This window comes from Furipterus horrens, unplaced genomic scaffold (genome assembly GCF_987537825.1).
Source record: "Furipterus horrens unplaced genomic scaffold, mFurHor1.1.pri manual_scaffold_4, whole genome shotgun sequence".
Classification (NCBI taxonomy): Eukaryota; Metazoa; Chordata; class Mammalia; order Chiroptera; family Furipteridae; genus Furipterus; species Furipterus horrens.
In genome coordinates, this window is record NW_028327174.1 from 65,225,704 (window position 1) to 65,245,665 (window position 19,962).

Sequence of the window (19,962 nt, forward strand, 5' to 3'; positions counted from 1 at the left end):
GAGACTTCTCTCCTTGGCTTACAGATGGCTGCCTTCTTGCTGTGTCTTCACATGGCCTTTCCTCTGGGTGCTTACAGAGAGATTTCTTGTATCTCTTCCTCTTCTTCTAAGGAAAACAGTCCTATGGGGTCAGGGCTCCATCCTTATGACCTCATTTACCCTCAATCACCTCCTTAAAGGCCCTATCTTCAAAAATCATTTTGGGAATTAGAGCTTCAACATAGGAGTATTAGGGAGATACATTTCAGCTCATAAATGTGTGATATATCTTTTGTCTTTTTATGTTTAACTTATTTGTTTCTTTTATATGTATAGTGCATTGTTATAGGAAGAATATAGTTGGATTTTGCTTTTTTGTCCAATCTTGACAATTTCAATTAGAGTGTCTAAATCGTAACATTTAATATGACTATTGATATGTTAAGGTTTAAATTTATCATCTTGCTATCTGCTTTCTATTTATTCCATCTATTACCTGTTCCTTTTTTCCTTTTTTTGTCTTTTTTGAATCAATTGAATTATTTTTATGATTTCATTTTATCTCCTTTTGTTGGTTTAATAATATAACATATATGTATGTTGCTTTGGGATTTATAGTATATATCTTTAACTTATCACAGACTACCTTCTAGAGATGTTATTTTGCTTTTTATATAATATTTTATATATTTCATTTTCTATAGTTTCTATTGCTATGTTTCCAGGTTCACTAATCTTTTCTTCTACAATATTTAATGTACTGTTAATCCCAGTCAATATATTTCATTTCAAACATATTTTTTATTTCTGGAAGTTTATTTGTATTTATAATATCTTCCATGTCTTAACTTTTCAAACATAAAATATAGAGCTATAATAACTTTTAATATCCTTGTCTGTAACTCTAACATCTGCTTCAGACTGGTTTGGTTTTGACTGATGATTTATTTTTTCTCATCATGGCCATATTTTTTCTGCTTCTCTGCTTTCCTGGTAATTTTTTTTTTTAATTTTTCCTTATTGAGTGTTGCATTATTTTATTCCTGTAAATATTACTGAGCTTTGTTTTGGGATGCAGCTAGGCTACTTAGAAGCAGTTTCATTCTTTGAGGTCATACCTTTAAGATTTGCTAGGCAGGAAGGCTAATTTTGCCATAGTGCTGAGGCCAGACCCTTCTGAGCACTCTGCCCAATGACCCATGAATTGAGATTTTCCAGTTTTCTGGTGGGAATAGGTATTATGCCTAGCCATATGTGAGCACTATATACTGTTCTCTCAAGTCTTAGGATGGTTCTTTACCTGGTCTTGGGCTGTTCTCTCACATACCTGTGCTTATCAGTAGTCTGATAAATACTTGAGATAAACTCTTGGCAGATCTTGCCACCTTATGTTTGCAGGTGCTTGAAGATAATATTTTAAAGATTTTATTTATTTTACTTTTTAGAGGGAGGGGAAGGAAGGGAGAAGGAGAGGGAGAGAAACATCAATGTGTGAGAGATACATCAATCGGTTGCCTCTTGCACACCCCCAACTGGGGATAGGGCCTGCAACCCAGGCATGTGCCCTGACTGGGAATAGAACCAGTGACCTTCTAGTTCGTAGGCCAGCATTCAACCCACTGAGCCACACCAGCCAGGGCTAGAAGAGAATATTTTAAATTAGCTGGTTAAAAGCCTTTTTCTTGCTTGGAACTTGGAACCTTGTTTACTGCCTTTCTCATGTATGGACCATCACTACCAACTTTCTGGATAGGGCGGGGAAGGGTTGGCAATTCCTGCAAAAAATGTTGGATAACTAATTAGGAAAGTCTCTCAGAAATATTACTACTTTGGGTAGTGACTTTTCTCATAATTGATTTGGTTATCTGTCTTTTCTAGTTTTTCTAGAATGAATTTATTTAACTTATATATTAAGAATATTTTTTAAATAATCAGAAGAAAATTATATCTCCCTCTACCCACCCGCATCATCATTTACATTACTTATTCCATTTTTCTGGCTGTCCACTTCTGGTCATTGGAAGGCGTGGCCAGAGCTGTCATTAGTAGGGCTCCCGAAGTCTTGTGGGCAGTGAGGCCCTCGGGAGCCAGCTCAGCCTTCTCCCTCTCTGGCATGATTGAGTTCCTCTCTTCCTGATCTGGCGCTGTACCATGCCTGTCCCTGTCTCTCCAGATTGATAGGAGGAATTCAACCCCAGGCCTTGGGAACAAGGCGTTCTGATGCGGTCTTATGTCTCATCCCTCAACTCATGTCCAGATTTTCTTCTCAGAATCTCACAGACTTACCCCTTCAGAGCTGGTTTGTTTTTGTTTTTTTTCCTTCTGGTTATTTGTACTGCCTGTTCCCACTTTACACTGTGCTTCACTCCTATTTGTATCATTTTAATTAGTCCTGCAAGACTTGGTTTGAACACCCACTTCTACCTCACCGAGGACTGTGTGACTGCCTGCTCCACTTGTCTCAGGCCCTGTTCCTTTGCCCTCCAGCCTGCCTTCTTTTGTGTTTGGAGTCTATTATAACTGAATGTGTTATTCTCATTTTCTTTTTTTTTTTTTTTTTAATTTTGTGTTTTTCTTGTCCTTCAGTGGATGTCTTCAGATGGCATCGCTCCTCCACTTCCAATTACTTTATTTACTCTCTTTTTGTCTTTTTCACATTTAAAGTATAATCCATATTTTTATTTCTTCATCTGTATTTTAGAACTGCTAGAACAGAACTTTCTATATAGTAGATATTTACTAAATATTTGTTGAGTAAAAGAATAAATAAGTGAATGAGTGAATGTTTGGTTATTACCACGTCAACTGTCGATTCTCTGCTTTTATTTTAGTTCCTGGTAGCTAGTCCCATTGGTTTGTCATTGTTTACTCTGAATATTTTTTGCCTTACCCCAGCCCCATGCAAGCCACACATTTCTCATTTTGTACAGAAAGTGCCATTGTATCCTGGGCTTTTGCATTTATAATAATTATCCTTACAATGCTTGTTGGTGTAATTTTCAATGTTTGGATGGTAAGAACTTTAATGCACAGAAAGGAAATATATACTTGAGTATTAAAATAATATTTAATTAACTTAAACTACAAATTTGAAACAATAATTTTCTTAGGCCTTTACATTCACTTTGCAATTCTGATTTTCCTTATAAACCACATAATTTTTATTAAAATTAACACCATCCTTTTATTTATTTAAGTAAGTTAGCAGATTAAAATATTCTATAAAATTAATCATATTAATAAGCCAAAATGTTTAAAAACATTTATAATTTAATACATCAAGCAACCCAGATGCCTGACAAGGCTGATTTAAACCTTAACCAGCAAAATAAAAATACTTGTAAATCTAAAAATTCACCCTTAAAAAATACTCAATTAAAACATTCAATGACTGTTTATAAACATTATGAAATTATCAGAACTTTGCAACTTCGGATAATAGTAATAAAATAAAGTATAAATTTCAAATTAAAATCCTGAAGCTAAATTTGTTAGATTCTTACACTATGTCAGATTCTCTTAAGTGTATCTAAAAGTTTAAGCACACAAATTATAACTACTTTTTCTAAACCTATAATTAAATAGTATTAATACTATGGGTCCAATTTACTTCATTATTATGATCAGCTGTACTGAGGTCACTGGGTTGATAGACTTGGGCTGTGACATAGTTACTGCTATAAACTTCTAGAAGGATTCTCCCCATGCCATAGACAGACACAATGAGTACAGTCCCATCTGCCATGTTCATGGGGAGCCAAACTCCTGTCTATATTGGGATTGATTTGGCAGATTGTGATCACTGGACATTTGAACTCTAAATTACACCCTTACATAAACCTTTGTAAAATCTTAAAACATTCCTTATCTTTTTTTGGGTAGACTAAGTTGGGTACTCCATTTAGTTTGCCACAAATAGCCTTTCTTACTTGGTTAGATTCTTCATTTCTTTTAAACTTTTCTTAATTGACTCTTTTGATTGTAAATGGAAATAATTGCAAGTCACCCTGAAAGTTGCAAAGGTAGCAAAAAAGTAATAAATTGGCTCACATAACTGTAAAGTCCCAAGAAGCAGCAGGTTCGGGCATGACTGAATCAAGGGGTGCAAGCAATCAAATAATATCAACGGAAACACCTTGCTCTGTCTCTGTTCACTGTCCCTCTCTCCTTCTTTTGCTCCTTCTTTTTGGATTCTTCTTGTCTAGATTTGGAGTTAATCCTTAGTTTTGTTCTAGGTGGTAACAACAAGGTTCCAAGTGGGTTTATATTGTACTGACAGCCAGCCATCTCAAAAGGAGAGACTAACTTTCAGCATCCACATCAATCCCTCCAGAAACCCCGGATTGGCCATGCTTGGGCTGCATGTCTTCCTCTGTATCAATCACCATGGCAGGAAACAGAGTATTCTGATTGAACACCCTGGATCACAAGTCCACCCCTGTGGTGTGGAACATAGGGCCCCTTAATTAATAGATTCAAGACAATCACATGGATTTGTGGAGGGGCTGTTCCCTGCAGGAAATAACGTCAAACAAATTAAAAAAAAAAAAAAAAAAACACACAGGCAGGTGCCCACTAAAGTCTAGAACATATTCTGATAATTTTATGAGATTCCTGTACATCAAGTTTTTGGCTGTTTCTGCTGCCTGCTGTAAACTTTGTGTGTCCCACATGGAAAAGCAGTTGGTAGCTGATTAACTCAGTCCTTTCTTCCTTGGCATAGCTCTATTTCATTTTTGTATTGCTCAGTTACAAATATGTCTTCTGCTTTTCCTGGAACTACTAATATGTTATAATCTTTATCCAAGTCATCCAAGGTCTCCTATATTTGTTTTTAATGTAGAATCATCATCAGGTTTTTCCAGAATTCTATCTTCTTTCCTATAGATGTATATTCTCTAGGATAAATCCTGTTTCACAGCTGAACCAAATTCCTAGGGATCTGAATTACTGAAAAGATGTCTCTTTAGACTCATCTCAATTCATGTAATAAATTCATTCCCAGTGTATAATCTACCATCAGCTGCTTTAAAAGTAATCCTTATGGTGAGTTTTCCCTTCAAGAAGTCTTTCCTGCTTTTATCTTCTCCTGTTATAAGATGCAGAGTTCCTAGTGTCTTGTCCTCCTGGGATGATGGTGATAACAATGATGGGGACAATTATAATGGTAAAGTGACAAATATTTCTTGAGTAAATCAGTACCAGCATTGTGCTAGGTATTTACATGCAATATCTCTTTCAATCCCAATAACATACTATGAGGCAAATATCAAATCTCCATTTTATATAGCAAGTCTCAAAGTGGTGACTTACCCAAGGTCACAGAGAGGAAGTAGAAAGTCTAAGATTTGAAACAAGCTCAGCCCAACCCCAAAGGTCACCTTATCCATGGTTTCACTTTCCTCGATTTCAGTTACCCACAGTCAACCACAACCAACCACGGCAGTCCAAAAATATTAAATGGAAAATAACAGAGATAAACAATTCAAAAGTTTTAAATCATGTGCTGTTCTGAGTAGCATGATGAGATCTCTCGGCATCCTGCTCTGTCCTGCCTGGGACGTGAATCATCCCTTTGTTTACCACATCCACACTGTACTCACTGCCCACCTATTGGCCACTTTATAGCTGTTTCCATTATCAGATCAACTGTCACAGTATCACAGTACTTGTGTTCAAGTAACCCTTATTCTACTTAATAATGGCCCCAAACTGCAAGTGTAGTAATGCTGGCAATTAATAGGTGTCAAAGAGAAGTCGTAAAACCATACTATATGTAAGGCTTGGAAGTATTTGTGGTTTCAGGCATCTGCTGAGGGTCTGGGAATGTATCCCTTGTGGATAAGGAGTGACTTCTGTAATGTTTTGTTAAAACACAACTATGTCCATTCATTTATATATTGACTGTGGCTGCTTTTCCTGGAATGGCTGAGTTGAGTAGTTGAGATAGAGAAAGTAAAGCTTGCAAAGACATTAGCTATTTAGCCCTTTACCAAAAATGTTTTTGGACTCCTAATCTAGTAGATGCAAATTTCAGATATAAAGTCTGTATAGTTGGTATTTGAACAACACAGATTTGAACATATGGATCTACTTATGCACAGATTTGTTTCAATAAATACTGTAAATGTATTTTCTCTTCCTTAGGATGTTCTTGATAACATTTTCTTTTCTGTAGCTTATTTTATTGTATGAATACTGTATATAATACATGTAACATACAAAATATGTGTTAATCAACTGTTTATGTTACTGGTAAGACTTCCAGTCAACAGCAGGCTATTATTAGTTAAGTTTTTGGGGAGTCAAAAGTTATACATGGATTTTCAAATTCAAAGACTGATGCCCCTAACTCCCACATTGTTCAGGGTCAACTGTAGTTAAACAGCCCACTCTTTCTCGTATAATAGTGTACATAATAAATTATTTTAAAATGGCAATGTGGTTTTGTGACTGTACATTCTGATTGTTACCATTTCCCCAGTTATGTTAACTTCTATTAGATTAAAATGTTATTCTATAAAATAGAATTATGAAATAGTTTAGACAGCACAATGTGAGAGCCAGTGGCAAGACACTGCCGAGAGTGGAACCCAGTAAAAATGAAGAGGCTAATAACACTGGGAGAGAGGTTGTAACTGCCTGACTCTCTTCAAGTACATATATTTCACAACTCTGGTGCTAAGAGACAGCTTGCTTGGAATACACGGGTAGGCTAAGCCAGACAAAATAAGAGCATGAGGAAATTTTTCTAGTGAAAAAAATATTTTTTCTTACAAATTTGAAATACTTTTCCCTTTTATGTTATATTCATTTTTCTCCTGTGTGAAATAAAGTCTTCATCCTCTGCAGAATGTGTTTTCCCCCTTTGGATTTCTGCAATGAATGAAAATTAATTCTTTCACCTGCTTCTCATGGATAGTTCCACAGGCTTATAGTGCATGCTCAAAAAGTCAAAATGAATCAGGATTTTTTGTTGTTGTTGTTGTTGTTTTTTTTTTCAATAGATGAAAATGGTAAAATTGCCAAACTGAAAATTTAAAAAATACCTTTTTTTCCCTTGCAATTGAAGTTGAGGGCACCAGTAAACAAAGCAGTTTTAAGGCAACATTAAATATCTCAGTCCGTGGACTGTATTTTGTTTCTTTTCCCCATCCTGAGGTGTGAGATCCACGCTCCGCTGTTTAGTAGTTCTAAGACCGGGGACAAGTCACTTCTACTTTTGGAGGCAGACTCAGTCACCATGAATGTCAAACGGGAGTAGCAATTGCTGTTGACAGGGCTCTTGAGAGGGCTGAAGGGGACTGAACAGAAAGGTTTTGTAAACTGCTGGAAAGCTTGTGTAAGTGGAAGGTGTAGTTATTGTTTCGGTGTCAGTAAAACCTCTTGAGAACCTGCATCAGAGGCCAGAATTGGGGAAAGAAGGACGTGAAAGCAAAATCAAGCTGTTGTGTTGCTATTTAAAAGCAACCCTAGTAACAAGCCTTGCAGGCTAAAGAGTTGAAACTAAATGAGACTTTCCATTTTCTGTGGGTTTCAGTGATTCGAGTTAGCCCGAGGGCTCCCCTTTTGTCTCTCCCCGTGTAGCAGCGGTTACACCCTGGGCTGGCAGGAGATGAAACGCCCCTGCGCGCACAGAAACTGCTTGTGCATTCTCCAGGGTCTCGGCGAAGTCACAGCGCATGAGTTACTTCCATTTTTTCTTTTTTAATATTCCTGGCATGTTCCAAAGTGAAATGCTGAAACAGTTACAAACGTTGTGGTGCATTTTTTAACCTTTATGCTTTAAAAACTGGTAATGTTAACACATGCATTTAAGTAAGTGCAATATACCTAGCTTGCTTTTCAAAGCTTACAACATTTATAAGCAATGTTTATATAGGATACACTATAGAGCATGGGACCCAAATTTAAGGTTGTGTGATGAATGATTCCTTCTGGTCAGATGAATGAATGCCTTGCGTATATAAGTTTGTTTAGGTTAGAAATGATGTCAAAAGCCTGTATTTGAGACCCTTTCTAAACTGGAAGACTGAGCCAAAAGGCTTTCCTGCCCTTTGTCCCCCAGCTCCTCTGCTCCCAACCCCGCTGAGACCCAGCTCTAAGTAGGTAATTACGAATGTGAAGCAGAGGAGAAAAATAAGGGATCTGAGGGAGAGGTCGATATGGACTCCTTCCACAAACATTTTTCAAGTGCTTACTCTGTTCCCAGGTAATGAATGACACAGTGTTGTGATTAAGCTCCCATTCAGGATTTGAATCCTGGCAGTTTTATTCCCTCCTTATGTTAATGACCCTTTCTAAGCCTGTTTTCCATCAGTTACCTCATTTGTGGGGTACCTCATGGGTGGTTGTGAGGATTCAATGACTTACACATGTAAAGTTAACAGAACAGTGCCTGGTACAACGAACAAGCGATACAGCAGTTCCGGGCCTCAGGGGACTTAAATTTCAACTCCCTTATTGCATTTTGCTCTCCATTTTCTCCTCTGCAAGCTGGTCTACCTGGAACACCTACCTTGCAGTAGCTAATGATATTTGGTAACACGGGTAACTGTTACTCTACCGATGAGGAGAGATTTTTTAAAAACATCAGTTGTATTAAGGAAACTCTTAAAATTTCGTTCATTAGCCACTCGACAAGCCACAATGTGTTAGGCTCTGTGGAGGGGCTTCTGATATCATAGTGCAGAAACCAGGTGTATTCCCATGCTCCTGCATAGGAAAGACATTGAGTACACAACGTGAACTTTTTGTTGAAGTATGAAGAACATACAGACAGTGCACAAATAATCAAGTGTATGACTTAATGAGTTTCTACAAAATGACACACATATATAATTTGTACCCAGATAGAATCAGAATCTTACCAGCCCCCCAGATGCCTCCCTGTGGACCCTTCCACTCACACCCACCCACCCCCAGGGTAAATCTTTCTCTGACTTCTAAAGCCACAGATTACTTTTGCCCATTTTTAAACCTCACAAAAAAAGAATCATGGCATGTATTCTTTTGGGACTGGCTTTTTTAAATGCAATATTATATTTATGTGAGATTCATCCTTCTTTTGTGTATAATCATAGTTTATTTATTCTCATTTCTGCATGTTACTCGGAGGATGGCTGATAACTTGATTTCAGCCTTTTGATTCCATGGACAGAGAGAACTCAGTCACACTGTGCTGGATTCTGACCTACAGAACTGTGAGCTAATAAATGGGTGCTGATTTAAGCTGCTAAATTTGTAATAATTGGTTACACAGTGATAGAAAAATAAAGCACAGAGCATAATTTGAGTTATAGTAAAAAGCCACCTCATAATAAGGCAACAAGCTTGAAAGACATCAATGAGAAGGATGTTGCCAAGTATAATCAAAAGAAAAGTAGTATGATGAAGGGCCTCTTAACATCCCCAAGGCAACAGGTGGAGGAGGAAGATGGCAAGTATGAGAAAGGGACGAAGAGGATGAGGAGAATAACGAATAAAACTATTTCATCTGTCTCCCCATGAATACATGTAGGACAAATGCCATTGCTGACCCACCTCCCGTGTGAGAAGGTGTCTGTTGCTCTCACTGAGTTTAATTCCCCAACCAGAAAACGATCCCCTTTGTAGTTTTTGAAATGCTCTAGAAATTACAAGTGGTTTTCATGATGTGTTTATGGGTGTTACAAGCACCTGGAAATTCTTTCAAAGTCATTCATATTTCTAATTACTTTTAAAATAAAAAGATACTTTTTTGTTGTCCTCACTCCATGACCTTAAGAGATTCATGTGAGAGGGAGATGAAACACGTTCCTGGAATAAAAATATATATTGGTAATTTATTTGTAAGATAGTGTTATCAGTTAGAAATTCTGAGTTACCAGCTGCATATAGCTAGTTTGTAAAAAGAATAAAACAAACCAGGCAAAGTCCTGTGGTCCATGACTGGCATTGTGATGCTGAGGGGGTAGCACTTTGGGAAGGGCCCTCGGGGAGAGGTGAGCCCTGTTGTCACTGCTTTGCGTTGTCTTGTCCTTCTATACAGTGATGTGACATTCTCCCGACATTTTTAGCTGTGGGAAAGGGACATCAGCTGGCGTGAGAAGCATTCTGATTCTTCTGAGTTAAATCTGGTTGTTTTAAAACAAACTGTAAAATTCTTCATTGTCAAAAAAATAAGTGAGTAGCCACTGCTTTGACGTCCTTAACCACGTAAGCCACAACGTTAGAAGTTAAGACCTTTTCGGTGAAGCGTAACATAATACAAAGGTTGCCTGTGTAGCCAGCATGAAGCTCGATGGGTTTGCACAAAGCCAACACACCTGGGTGACAACTGCCCAGAATGAGAAGCCCTCAGTTCAGCCCCCATTCCCAGTTAAAGCTTCACTTTCTCCCCAAAGATAACCTCCATCCTCATTCTAATAAAAGATTAGATTTCCTTCAGAATGCTGAAATGTTGTTGAAGCAAAAATGGATTCAATTTTTTTAACTGGGAAAAAAAGACATTTTACCTTCAGGTCATGAAAGTCTTTTCCTGTTTCTTTTAGAAGTTTTATGGCTTTGCCTTTTGCATGTAGATCTCAGTCCATCTCAGTTTAATTTTTGTTATAATGTGTGGCCAGGTAAAGGTTTATCCTTGACCCAACTAGGAGCCTGGTGTCTTCACCTGGCCCCTTCCTTCAGCAGGTCCGAAACTTTGGTTTTCCTCTCGTGAAACTGATGAAAACTCTGAGATGATTTTCAGAGACTTTCTGCATCTGTTTTTTAGTCTCCACTCCTCACACACCCCCAACTCAGGAAACAACGTGAAGGGAAATCCAGCCATGTGTTTGAGGTCCCCTGTGTCTCTTCTAGAAATTCTCCAGTTCCCCAATCCCCAGATTCTCAGCGTCTGCTAGGACCAGAATGGGGGAACGTCCTGGAGGGATGGCTGCTGGAGTCAGCTTCCAGCTTTGAGAGTCGGCACACTCCAGTCTCAGTCCCTCCAGTTCTCGCTGCCTCAACAGCTCTCCACCGCCTTCAAACAGATGATATCTACATTTAATTGGACCTTTCTTGCTTTGCTGGACAGAAGTGCTGGTCTGCTTCAAGTTATTCCATATCATCTGCAACAACAGATACATTTTTTTAAAGTATATTTTATTGATTATGTTGTTACAGTAGTTCCAGTCTTTTTCCCCTTTGCTCCCCTCTGCCCAGCACCCCCCTTCCCTCCAGCACTCCCACCCCCCTTAGTTCATGTCCATGGGTCATGCATATAAGTTCTTTGGCTTCACCCTTTCCTATATGATTCTTAACTCCCCCCTGTCTATTTTATACTAACCAGTCATGCTTCTGAGTCCCTGCACCATTTCCCCATTTCTCCCCCTCCCACCTCCCAGCTGATAACCCTCCAAATGATCCCCATACCTATGATTCTGTTCCTATTATGGTTTGCTTAGTTGGACTTTGTTCTTATTTTTTAGATTCAGTTTTTGATAGTTGTGAGTTTGTTGTCATTTTAGTGTTCATAGTTTTGATCTTCTTTTTCTTAGGTAAGTCCCTTTGACATTTCATATAATAATGGCCTAGTAATCATGAACTCCTTTAGCTTCACCTTGTCTGGGAAGCACTTTATCTGCCCTTCCATTCCAAGTAATAGCCTTGCTGGATAGAGTAGTCCTGGCTTCAGGTTGCCTTTTATCACATTGAATGCTGCTTGCCAGTTCCTTCCTGCCTGCAAAGTGTCCTCTGAGAAATCAGCTGACAGTTCTATATGCACCCCCTTGTAGGCAACTCTCTGCCTCTCTCTTGCTGCCCCCAGGACTCTCTCGTTATCTTTCACCTTTGGCATCTCAATCATGATGCGTCCTGGTGTGGTCTCCTCTGGGTCCAGCTCGCCTGGGACCCTCCGTGCTTCCTAGATCTGTATGTCCATCTCCTTCGCAAAATTTGGAAATTTTATCTCATTTTTTTCAATACTTGATTCCTCATTATGCACCGGTTGACTGTTTTTTTCTTCATTATGTTCCAAATCATTGATTTGAACCCTGGTTTCCTTCCCTTCACCATTGGGTTTGTGTGGGTTTTTCTTCATTTCACTTAGCATAGCCTTCATTTCTTCTCTTATGCATTTGCCATACTCAAGCATAACTGTCAAGCCTGTGAGCATCTTTATCACCAGCGTTTTGAATTCTTCATCTGTTAGGTTGTCTATCTCCTCATCTGTTAGGTTGGCTATCTCCTCGTCGCTTAGTTCTCCCACTGGAACCTTGATCTGTTCCCCCTTTTGGGCCATACTTCTCTGTCTCCTCATTCTGACAGGCTCCTGTGTTTGTTTGCCTCTGCATCCCAGGTAGAGCTGTCACTCCTGTAACGTTGTAAGGGGTGGAGCCTTAGGGATTCATCAGTACAGGGTGACCTGTTTCACCATGTTGTGGTGCTGTATGTGGGGGAGGGGTCTGAGAGGGAACAATGCTGCCTGCCCAGCACTCGCCCCTTTTCCAGGCTCCTCTCCCACTTCTGCATCAGACCGGCACCTCTCTAGCTGCTGCCCTGGCCATCATTCCCAGAGTGGGTGGGTCTGTGGATGTTCTAGGACCCTGGGAGCCCTTTAAACAAGCGGACTCTGCTGAGAGATCAGCAGTTTCTGCTTCCACCCCAATCCCTACTGGTCTGCACAGTCAGAAGCAATGAGGCTTGATTTTCCCCGGTGTTGGGACTGTGAGCTTCAAGGTCCAGTGAGGAGCTGGGAACGCTCCTCAGGTGCCCCTCCTGACCTTTAAAAACATGTGACTGTGCTTTCTGCCGGCATGGCACTGCTGCCGCTGCTGCTGCCACCACACCATGTCCTCTCTACAGCAGCTCTGCCCATCCTACCTGTCTGGACGAGTATTTCTTCTTTATATCTTTGCTGGACTTCCATGCAGTTTGATTTTCTGGAACTTCTGGTTTTTTCTAGTTTTGAAGTAGTTGTATTCCTCCTTAGTTGTGGAGGGAGACGCAGCCTGTCTGTATACGCCTCCATCTTGGCCAGAAGTCTCAACAGATACATTTTTAATCACAATTGTGATAATGTTATGAAGGAAAAAAACCACACAGGGTGCTGTTATAAGAGGGATATTAGGAGTCTCTTATTCAAGAAGCCACTGTCTTCTGCAGAAGCCACTGTAATTATCACTAGTGGACCTGAGCCTTGGGCACACAGACAGGGTAGTCGTGAATGCACCAGCTCAACATCCAATCCCACTTTCCCATTGGTCCTCCTTTTGGCACAAGTGATTTAGCCCCTCTAGGCCCCAGTTTCTGTGATCCTGGCATTTCTTCTCCACCTTCAAATAAGATCCTATCTTTTAAATGCTTTAAATCCTTAGAATGAAAGGCAGCTATTTTTAAAAAGATGCCACAGGAATTTTCTGAGCCCATTTAAATTGGTGTGTATATGCTTGAAAATCAAGAGAGTAGTTTTTTTTTTGTTTGTTTGTTTGTTTTGTTTTTTCTTTTAAAGGAGGAAGCAGAAGAAATTCCATCAAGCCACATACCACCAAAACCTACTGAGATATAATCCCTAGAGAAGGATACCTGAGGAAAATGTCACTTTGTCATCACCCAGTTTCTTCTATGATTGTTTCCAGATCCACTCCAGCAGCTTGGGTATGAACGCAGGTTTATAGAAGCAGTCATTGGTAGGAAAAGCCATCAGTTAATTTCACCACAGCGTTAAGGCCGAGCTTGTCTTAATCATGTTTACTGTCCTAGGATGAAATGGAGCTCAGGGTATTTTTTCTCTCTTATGTTTGCATTTGTAACTAACAGGGCATAGAGATCAAGGAAGGAGTTATAAAAACAGAGCCTGGGATGGGCGAGGGCAGGGGCAGGCTGGAGAGTCGCCAGCAGGATCGGGCCGTCCTTAGGTAAGGACGGGGATGTGCTTGCTGCTCCCTGGCAGCTGGCGTCCAGCTGACGACACTCTGTAACAGTGTCAGCCAGGCAGGGACCTTGGCAAATCTGAGTGATCACCCCTTTGGGAGAAAAAAAATGTATAAATAATTCATTGAAATTCTCTTTTAAAGCAGGGTCAGAAGAAAATGAATGTTGTCCAGAGAGGAGCCAACGCCCTGAGATAACCTCAGCTAATTGAGGATGTGATGGTCCAGAAGATAAACAAATAAAGTGTAGGAGGACCACAAGTAAAACAAATGAAGAGAAATAGGGAGGGAATAAAATTCAGGATGAATTGGGAGGAAACAACTACTTGGGAACAAGCCAGGGGAAATATATTTTTTAAAGGTAAGAGTTTATCATACTGGTGGGGGATGATGATAATGGGGAAACTATGCATGTGTGGGTGCTGGAGGTATATGGGAAGTCTCTGTACTTTCCTCTTGATTTTGCTAGAACCTAGAACTGCTCTAAAATTTAAGTTAAAAAAAAAAGAGCCTAAAAAAAGTCAAGTGAACTCATAACACTGTTATTTCTAGTGTAGAGGGAGGGCTGTCATCAGTCTTTGGAAAGAATCTTATTCAAAGGCTTGGACCTTGACTTCTTCTTCATGTATCATTAGGGAACATCCCTCTCAGGATTATAGCTCAAGGGGAAAAAAGGAAAGAAATAGCCATACAGAAGAGACAAAGTCCCCAAAAAAGAATAAACAAATTTCTGCAATAAGTCTCCCAAAAGTGCTTCTCCTTTTCTCTCTCCATCCTATGAGTTCTCACCGCTGTCCCTTCACATCCTCTCCTTCATTTTTTTGCCACACTTTTTTCCCTTCTTTCATGAAACTTTCCCACTGGTCACTCCTAATATCTTATGGTCCTCATCCAAGTGCTATAAGGCATTGATATAGGAAATAGGATAATAGTAATAAAAATAAAGGTTAATAGTAACACATATTATATATATATATATTATTATAATAATCTTTTATTGTAAGCCGTGAATGAACTCAATTTGAGTTTTATTTTGGCATTTGAAGGTTCATGTTGTTTTTAAAGACATTCTAACTCCCGCTGAAATCTCAAAACACCCATTCCTGAATCAGTACAATTTCTGTTGCCATTATATCGAAATACCTATTTGCTTACCCTGGCTGGTTTGGCTCAGTGGATTGAGCGTTGGCCTGCGAGCTAAGTGTCGCTGGTTCGATCTTCCAGTCAGGGCACATCAGAGAAGGAAAACTCTGACTCCAAAAAACCTCCGCTGCCTTGCGGCATACCTCTTCAGGGGAAAGGCTAAGTAAGGGAGTAAACCCCGACAGAAAATCCGGAGCCGGAGTCCCTAAGGCGGTTCGACGTTGTAGTCAACACCGGCAACTCCTGCGGCGCACCTGAAGCCAAGCTGTATTGACTCCGTCTTTCCCTTGGACCCTTCCGCTGCGAAGAGAGGGGGGGTCTGCTGCATGGGCAACAGCAGACCCTCCATATCACCCTGCCCAGGCTCTGTAGCTTCAGCTTCACTGGAGAGGACACTCCAGCGTCATCACAAGATGTCGATTCAACACGGGAGGAGACAGATACCGTGTCACTCCCGAGTCGGACTGCACAGCCATTCTTGGCGGTGCAGATAGACTCTTAAGAAGCTACACCATCGTCTCTCGAGACGGACGGCTGCCGCCGCCGCCACCGACGACGACCTATTTGCTATATTACAGCATAATGAAACTGTCGAGTAAGTTGTAATAATAAATATAATGATACTATGTCCTTTTAAAATGTTGCACTCCTATGGCCAAAATTTCCCAAGCATTCTCATAAGCCAGGCAAGCACTATGTATTTAGGATTTTATAACTTAGCAAACCAGAATATAGAGAAATTAAGAACTTGAGCCAGTGCCTTACAGCAAGTCAGGAATAAAACTGAAATTCAAGGGAAATATCTTACATTCAACATTGGTCTTCCTGTACGGGGAAACATGAAATAAGGAAAAATTATAAATTAGGGTTGCAGAATATTTTAATCAAGTTTATATATTTGCCAATTAAAAACTAATAATTCATAAGCAATGTCATTGAAGAATAGTACTAACAAAGAACAATATAGTTTTTGTTTTAGTATTTGCTTCTTGATTTCTCATAATTAAAATTTATCATAAAAACATAAATTGTCATGGTTTTAATGCAAGAGTAGAGACAATAAATGAACTTAAGAATGACTATTAAATTTGTTTTATTCAAGCAAAAATTTAGGCTCACAAATTCTATACTAGCTACGATCTACCCCTTTGGAATAGATGGCAGATCAGTTAAGGTATTATTTGTAATTTTTTAAGTAGATTGCTTTATTTATTTATTTTTATTTCTTGATTTGAGAGAGAGAGAGAGAGATCAATTTGTTGTTCCACTTATTTATGCATTCATTGGTTGATTCTTGTATGTGCCCTGACCAGGGATTGAACACGAAACCTTGTATATCCGGATCACACTAACCAGCTGAAGTACCCAGCCATGATGATGTCTGTAATTTTTAAGAGTCCTTTAAACTGCTATTAAAGATAAAGCTGCTTGCTTTTGATTTAAAAAGACTTTGTGCAACCAACATTTGTTTCCAAATTCTGGATATTATAATAAGGCAAACCTGAACAAGAGATTGCTGGGCTTACCTGGCATTGTACTTGTTCCCTTCAGATAATAGTGGGGCACTGAGATACGAAGCTATTGTTGGAGAATGGGGTGCTGTGAGGGATGCTGAGCAGAGGTCAGAACTATGGAATTTGGTCTGCTGTTTGCTCTGAAGGATCAAAACCACAGGTGTAAAAACAACCATTGGATGCTGTCTGCCACCTTCTAGCTTTCACTAGTGAATTGCTGAACTGCACAGATAAAATTCTGCACCTCCTTGTAACACAACTCCCAGCACCAGGCTGTTAATTTTGTGGGAAGAAAACGGATTTGAGTTCAGATGACCAGCATCTGGGCCCTGTATAAGATGAGCAGCTTTGGAAAAGTCACTTAACCTCTTTGGACCCCAGTTTGCTTTCTATACAAGAGAGAACGTTAATATCTCACAGAATTTTTGCTTTGGGTCAGGGAGATACTGGAACTGGCAGAAGTACTCTGTAAGCTATAAAGGACAATAGAAATATTTGTTACTGTTTAGCTAACCAATGATCCTCTGCCTCACTCAACAGCCCACCCCTGATGCCTTCTGATCCTACCTGGCTTCTGCTTCTGGTACTTAACTCCTGAGAGATCTCTTTAACAAGCTATAGAATTTGTCCTGTGGTTAGGCCAGCTCCGTGGGTGTAGGGTCTGAGCAGTCTCATTGGCCCTGGGCTCAGAAAGGCCCTGAGCTTAGTTTATTGGCCTGCTGTCATCCTGAAATTCTTCATAATTTTCAGTCAAAGGACTTTCAGTTTCATTTTACACTGAACCCTACAAATCATGTAGCCAGTACCACCTGTCATGTGTTTCTAACTTATAAAATAAAACCTGACTTTAAAATTTCTTGGAATTTGCCTCATTTCTAATCATTTGCTTTGGGGATCTCTGTAGCATATAGTTATAAATTAGTTTTTTTTTTTAATAATTATTTGTTTGTTTATTTTATTTTTTAGAGAGAGGGGAAAGGAGAAAGAGGGAGAGAAACATCACTGTGTGGTTGCCTCTCACTCAGGCCCCCAACTGGTGACCTGACATGCAACCTAGTCATGTGCCCTGACTGGGAATCGAACCAGCAACACTTAGCTCGCAGGCCGATGCTCAATCCACTGAGCCACAGCAGCCAGGGCTTTAAATTAATATTTTTATTAGGGTAGTTTATATTTGATATGTCATGTCACAAAGCAGAATGCAAAACTGTGACCTGATGGTTGATTCTAGACTATCTAGATTCTGAATTTCTGGAGGAAATGTGTTTCATACTCCTGTCCTAGTGCCTGACACTTTGGGGATATTCAACAGAAGGGGAATGTGTGCTCATTGTGTACACTGTATCAATCTGTTCTGAGAAACACTCTCTTTAGGTGATGAAAGTGTCCTTATAGGGTGAGTTATGGTTTTATTTTCTATATTGTGGCTAAGGGTATATGACTTTCAAAACACCAGTTGCAACTTTCTTCAACTTCTTTTAATGTATTCCATTAAAATCTTTGATTCTCTAGAGAAAAAATGTAAATATATTTTATGCTTTGTTCTTAATTATAATATAGTCAAACCTGGTATTCTTGTTAAAGAAGGGTTGTTTAACTTTGTTGGGTGTGTCATTTGGTAATAAAATAATAGTCAAATAATTTTAAAGTACATATAATTTGCTTTCTTAAAAATTTTTTTATTGTATTTTTCCATTACCATTAAGTTCCCTGTCCCCTCCACCCCCATATAATTTGTTTTCAATTGTAAAAAGTCAGATTACCTCAGCTGGGTTTCAGGAATATTTTTGGGTTGGTGGGCACTTCTACAGGAGAAAAGGGTTGTATTTGTTATATAGGAATAGAGAGTTTATATTAGTTATCTAATGCTACACAAAAACTTGCTCTAAAACATGTCAGCTTAAGACAACATTTATTTTTTACACAGTTTCTGTGCATCAGGAATCTGGTGTAGGGCCTCCTGTGAAGCTGCAGTTAAGATGTTGAATGGGGCTGTAGTCCTCTGAAGGCTTGACTGGGGCTGGGGGATCTGCTTCCCCGAAGTCCCGCTCTCCTGGCTGTTGGCGGGAGGCCTCGGTTTCTCTCTGTGTGGGCCTCTCCACCAGTCCGCCTGAGTGTCCTCAAGACATGGCCACTGGCTTCCACCACAGCAAGTCATCCAAGAGAAAGAAAGACAGAAGCCACAATGACTTTGATAATCTAGCCTCCAGAGAAATATCCTATCACTCCTTCTAATTTTCTATTGGCTGCATGAGCTGTCTTAGTCTATTGGGCTGCTATAAAAAAATAAAACCACAGTCTAGTCAGTGTATAAACAACAGAAATTTGTTTCTCACAGTTCTAGAGTCTGCGAAGCCCAAGGTTAAGATGCTAGCAGAGTCACATTCTGGTGAAGAATCTTTTCTGGGTTTATAAATGGCATCTTCAATATCCTCACATAGTGAAAGAAGGGAGAAACCTCTCTGGGCTCTCTTTTATTAGGACACTAATTCTGTTCATGAGGGCACCATCTTCCTAACCTAAGCACCCCCAAGGGCCCCACCTCCTAAAGCCATCATCTTGGGGTCTAGGTTTCAGCACATGAATTTGGGGTGGGGGGAACACACATTCAGACCAGAGCACAGATCAACCCTGGTACAACATGAGAGGGGACTAGAGAAGGATGTGGGTATCAGGGGGTGGGATCATCGAGGGCCATCTTGGAGGCTAGCTACCACAGAGTCTTTTCCCTAAATCTGCTGCACTTCCCAATGTTTGGTTTCCAGAAGCCCCACACGGCAGACTGAAGACATGGGAAATCAGACACAGGTTAATTTTCAAGTCCAGTCCATACATTTGTATTAGATACTGAATTGGGGCTGATGTATTGTACAACTGTGGAAGACTTCATCAGTGTGATTGAGGCCATTTGAAGTGTCCCTACTTGCTACATTCTTAGTGCTGTGTTACATTCTGCCAGGTTAGGGGCACAGGTTGTTTTAGAGAATGATTAGCAAAGAACAATATGCCGGGATGTATAGTCAAGGAGTGGAAAGTGCAATCCAGACTACACACTGTAAGGGTTTAGGGATCCCTGCTAGTTTGTTTCATGAAGATGTAGGTTTGTTGAGAACTGAATAGAGAGGTGAGATGGAGGAGGCCTGCAGATAGGAGGAGAGGCCTGAGCAGTGGCAGGAGGGGACAGGAGGCTGGTTCAGAAGCCTGATAGGCTTGAGTGAGGCTGACTTCCACCCTCAGGGGAGGCACAGAGGGCCCCACTCTCCCTTTACATCAGGAAGATGGAGGGAAGCAGGATCATTAATGGAGGGGACACTGGAGCCAGGGACATTTGTCAGACACGAACCACATGCCATATACTCTCTATGTTATTTTACTTAAACTCCAAATGACTGAGAGAGACAAGGGTAGCATTCACCTGTTTACAGAAGGGGGTT

At 40.0% G+C, this 19,962-nt stretch overlaps 1 long non-coding RNA gene across 1 annotated transcript in view; it reads left to right on the top strand.

Annotated features, from left to right (window-relative positions):
• The window catches only part of LOC150012111 (uncharacterized), a 33,108-nt gene extending 15,781 nt beyond the window's left edge, over nt 1–17,327 (top strand). The window contains exons 3-5 of the long non-coding RNA XR_016510702.1: nt 13,451–13,596; nt 14,019–14,232; nt 16,328–17,327. This is a non-coding gene — a long non-coding RNA (uncharacterized LOC150012111). The remainder of the gene's footprint in view (nt 1–13,450; nt 13,597–14,018; nt 14,233–16,327) is intronic.
• The last annotated feature ends 2,635 nt before the right edge of the window (nt 17,328–19,962 follow it).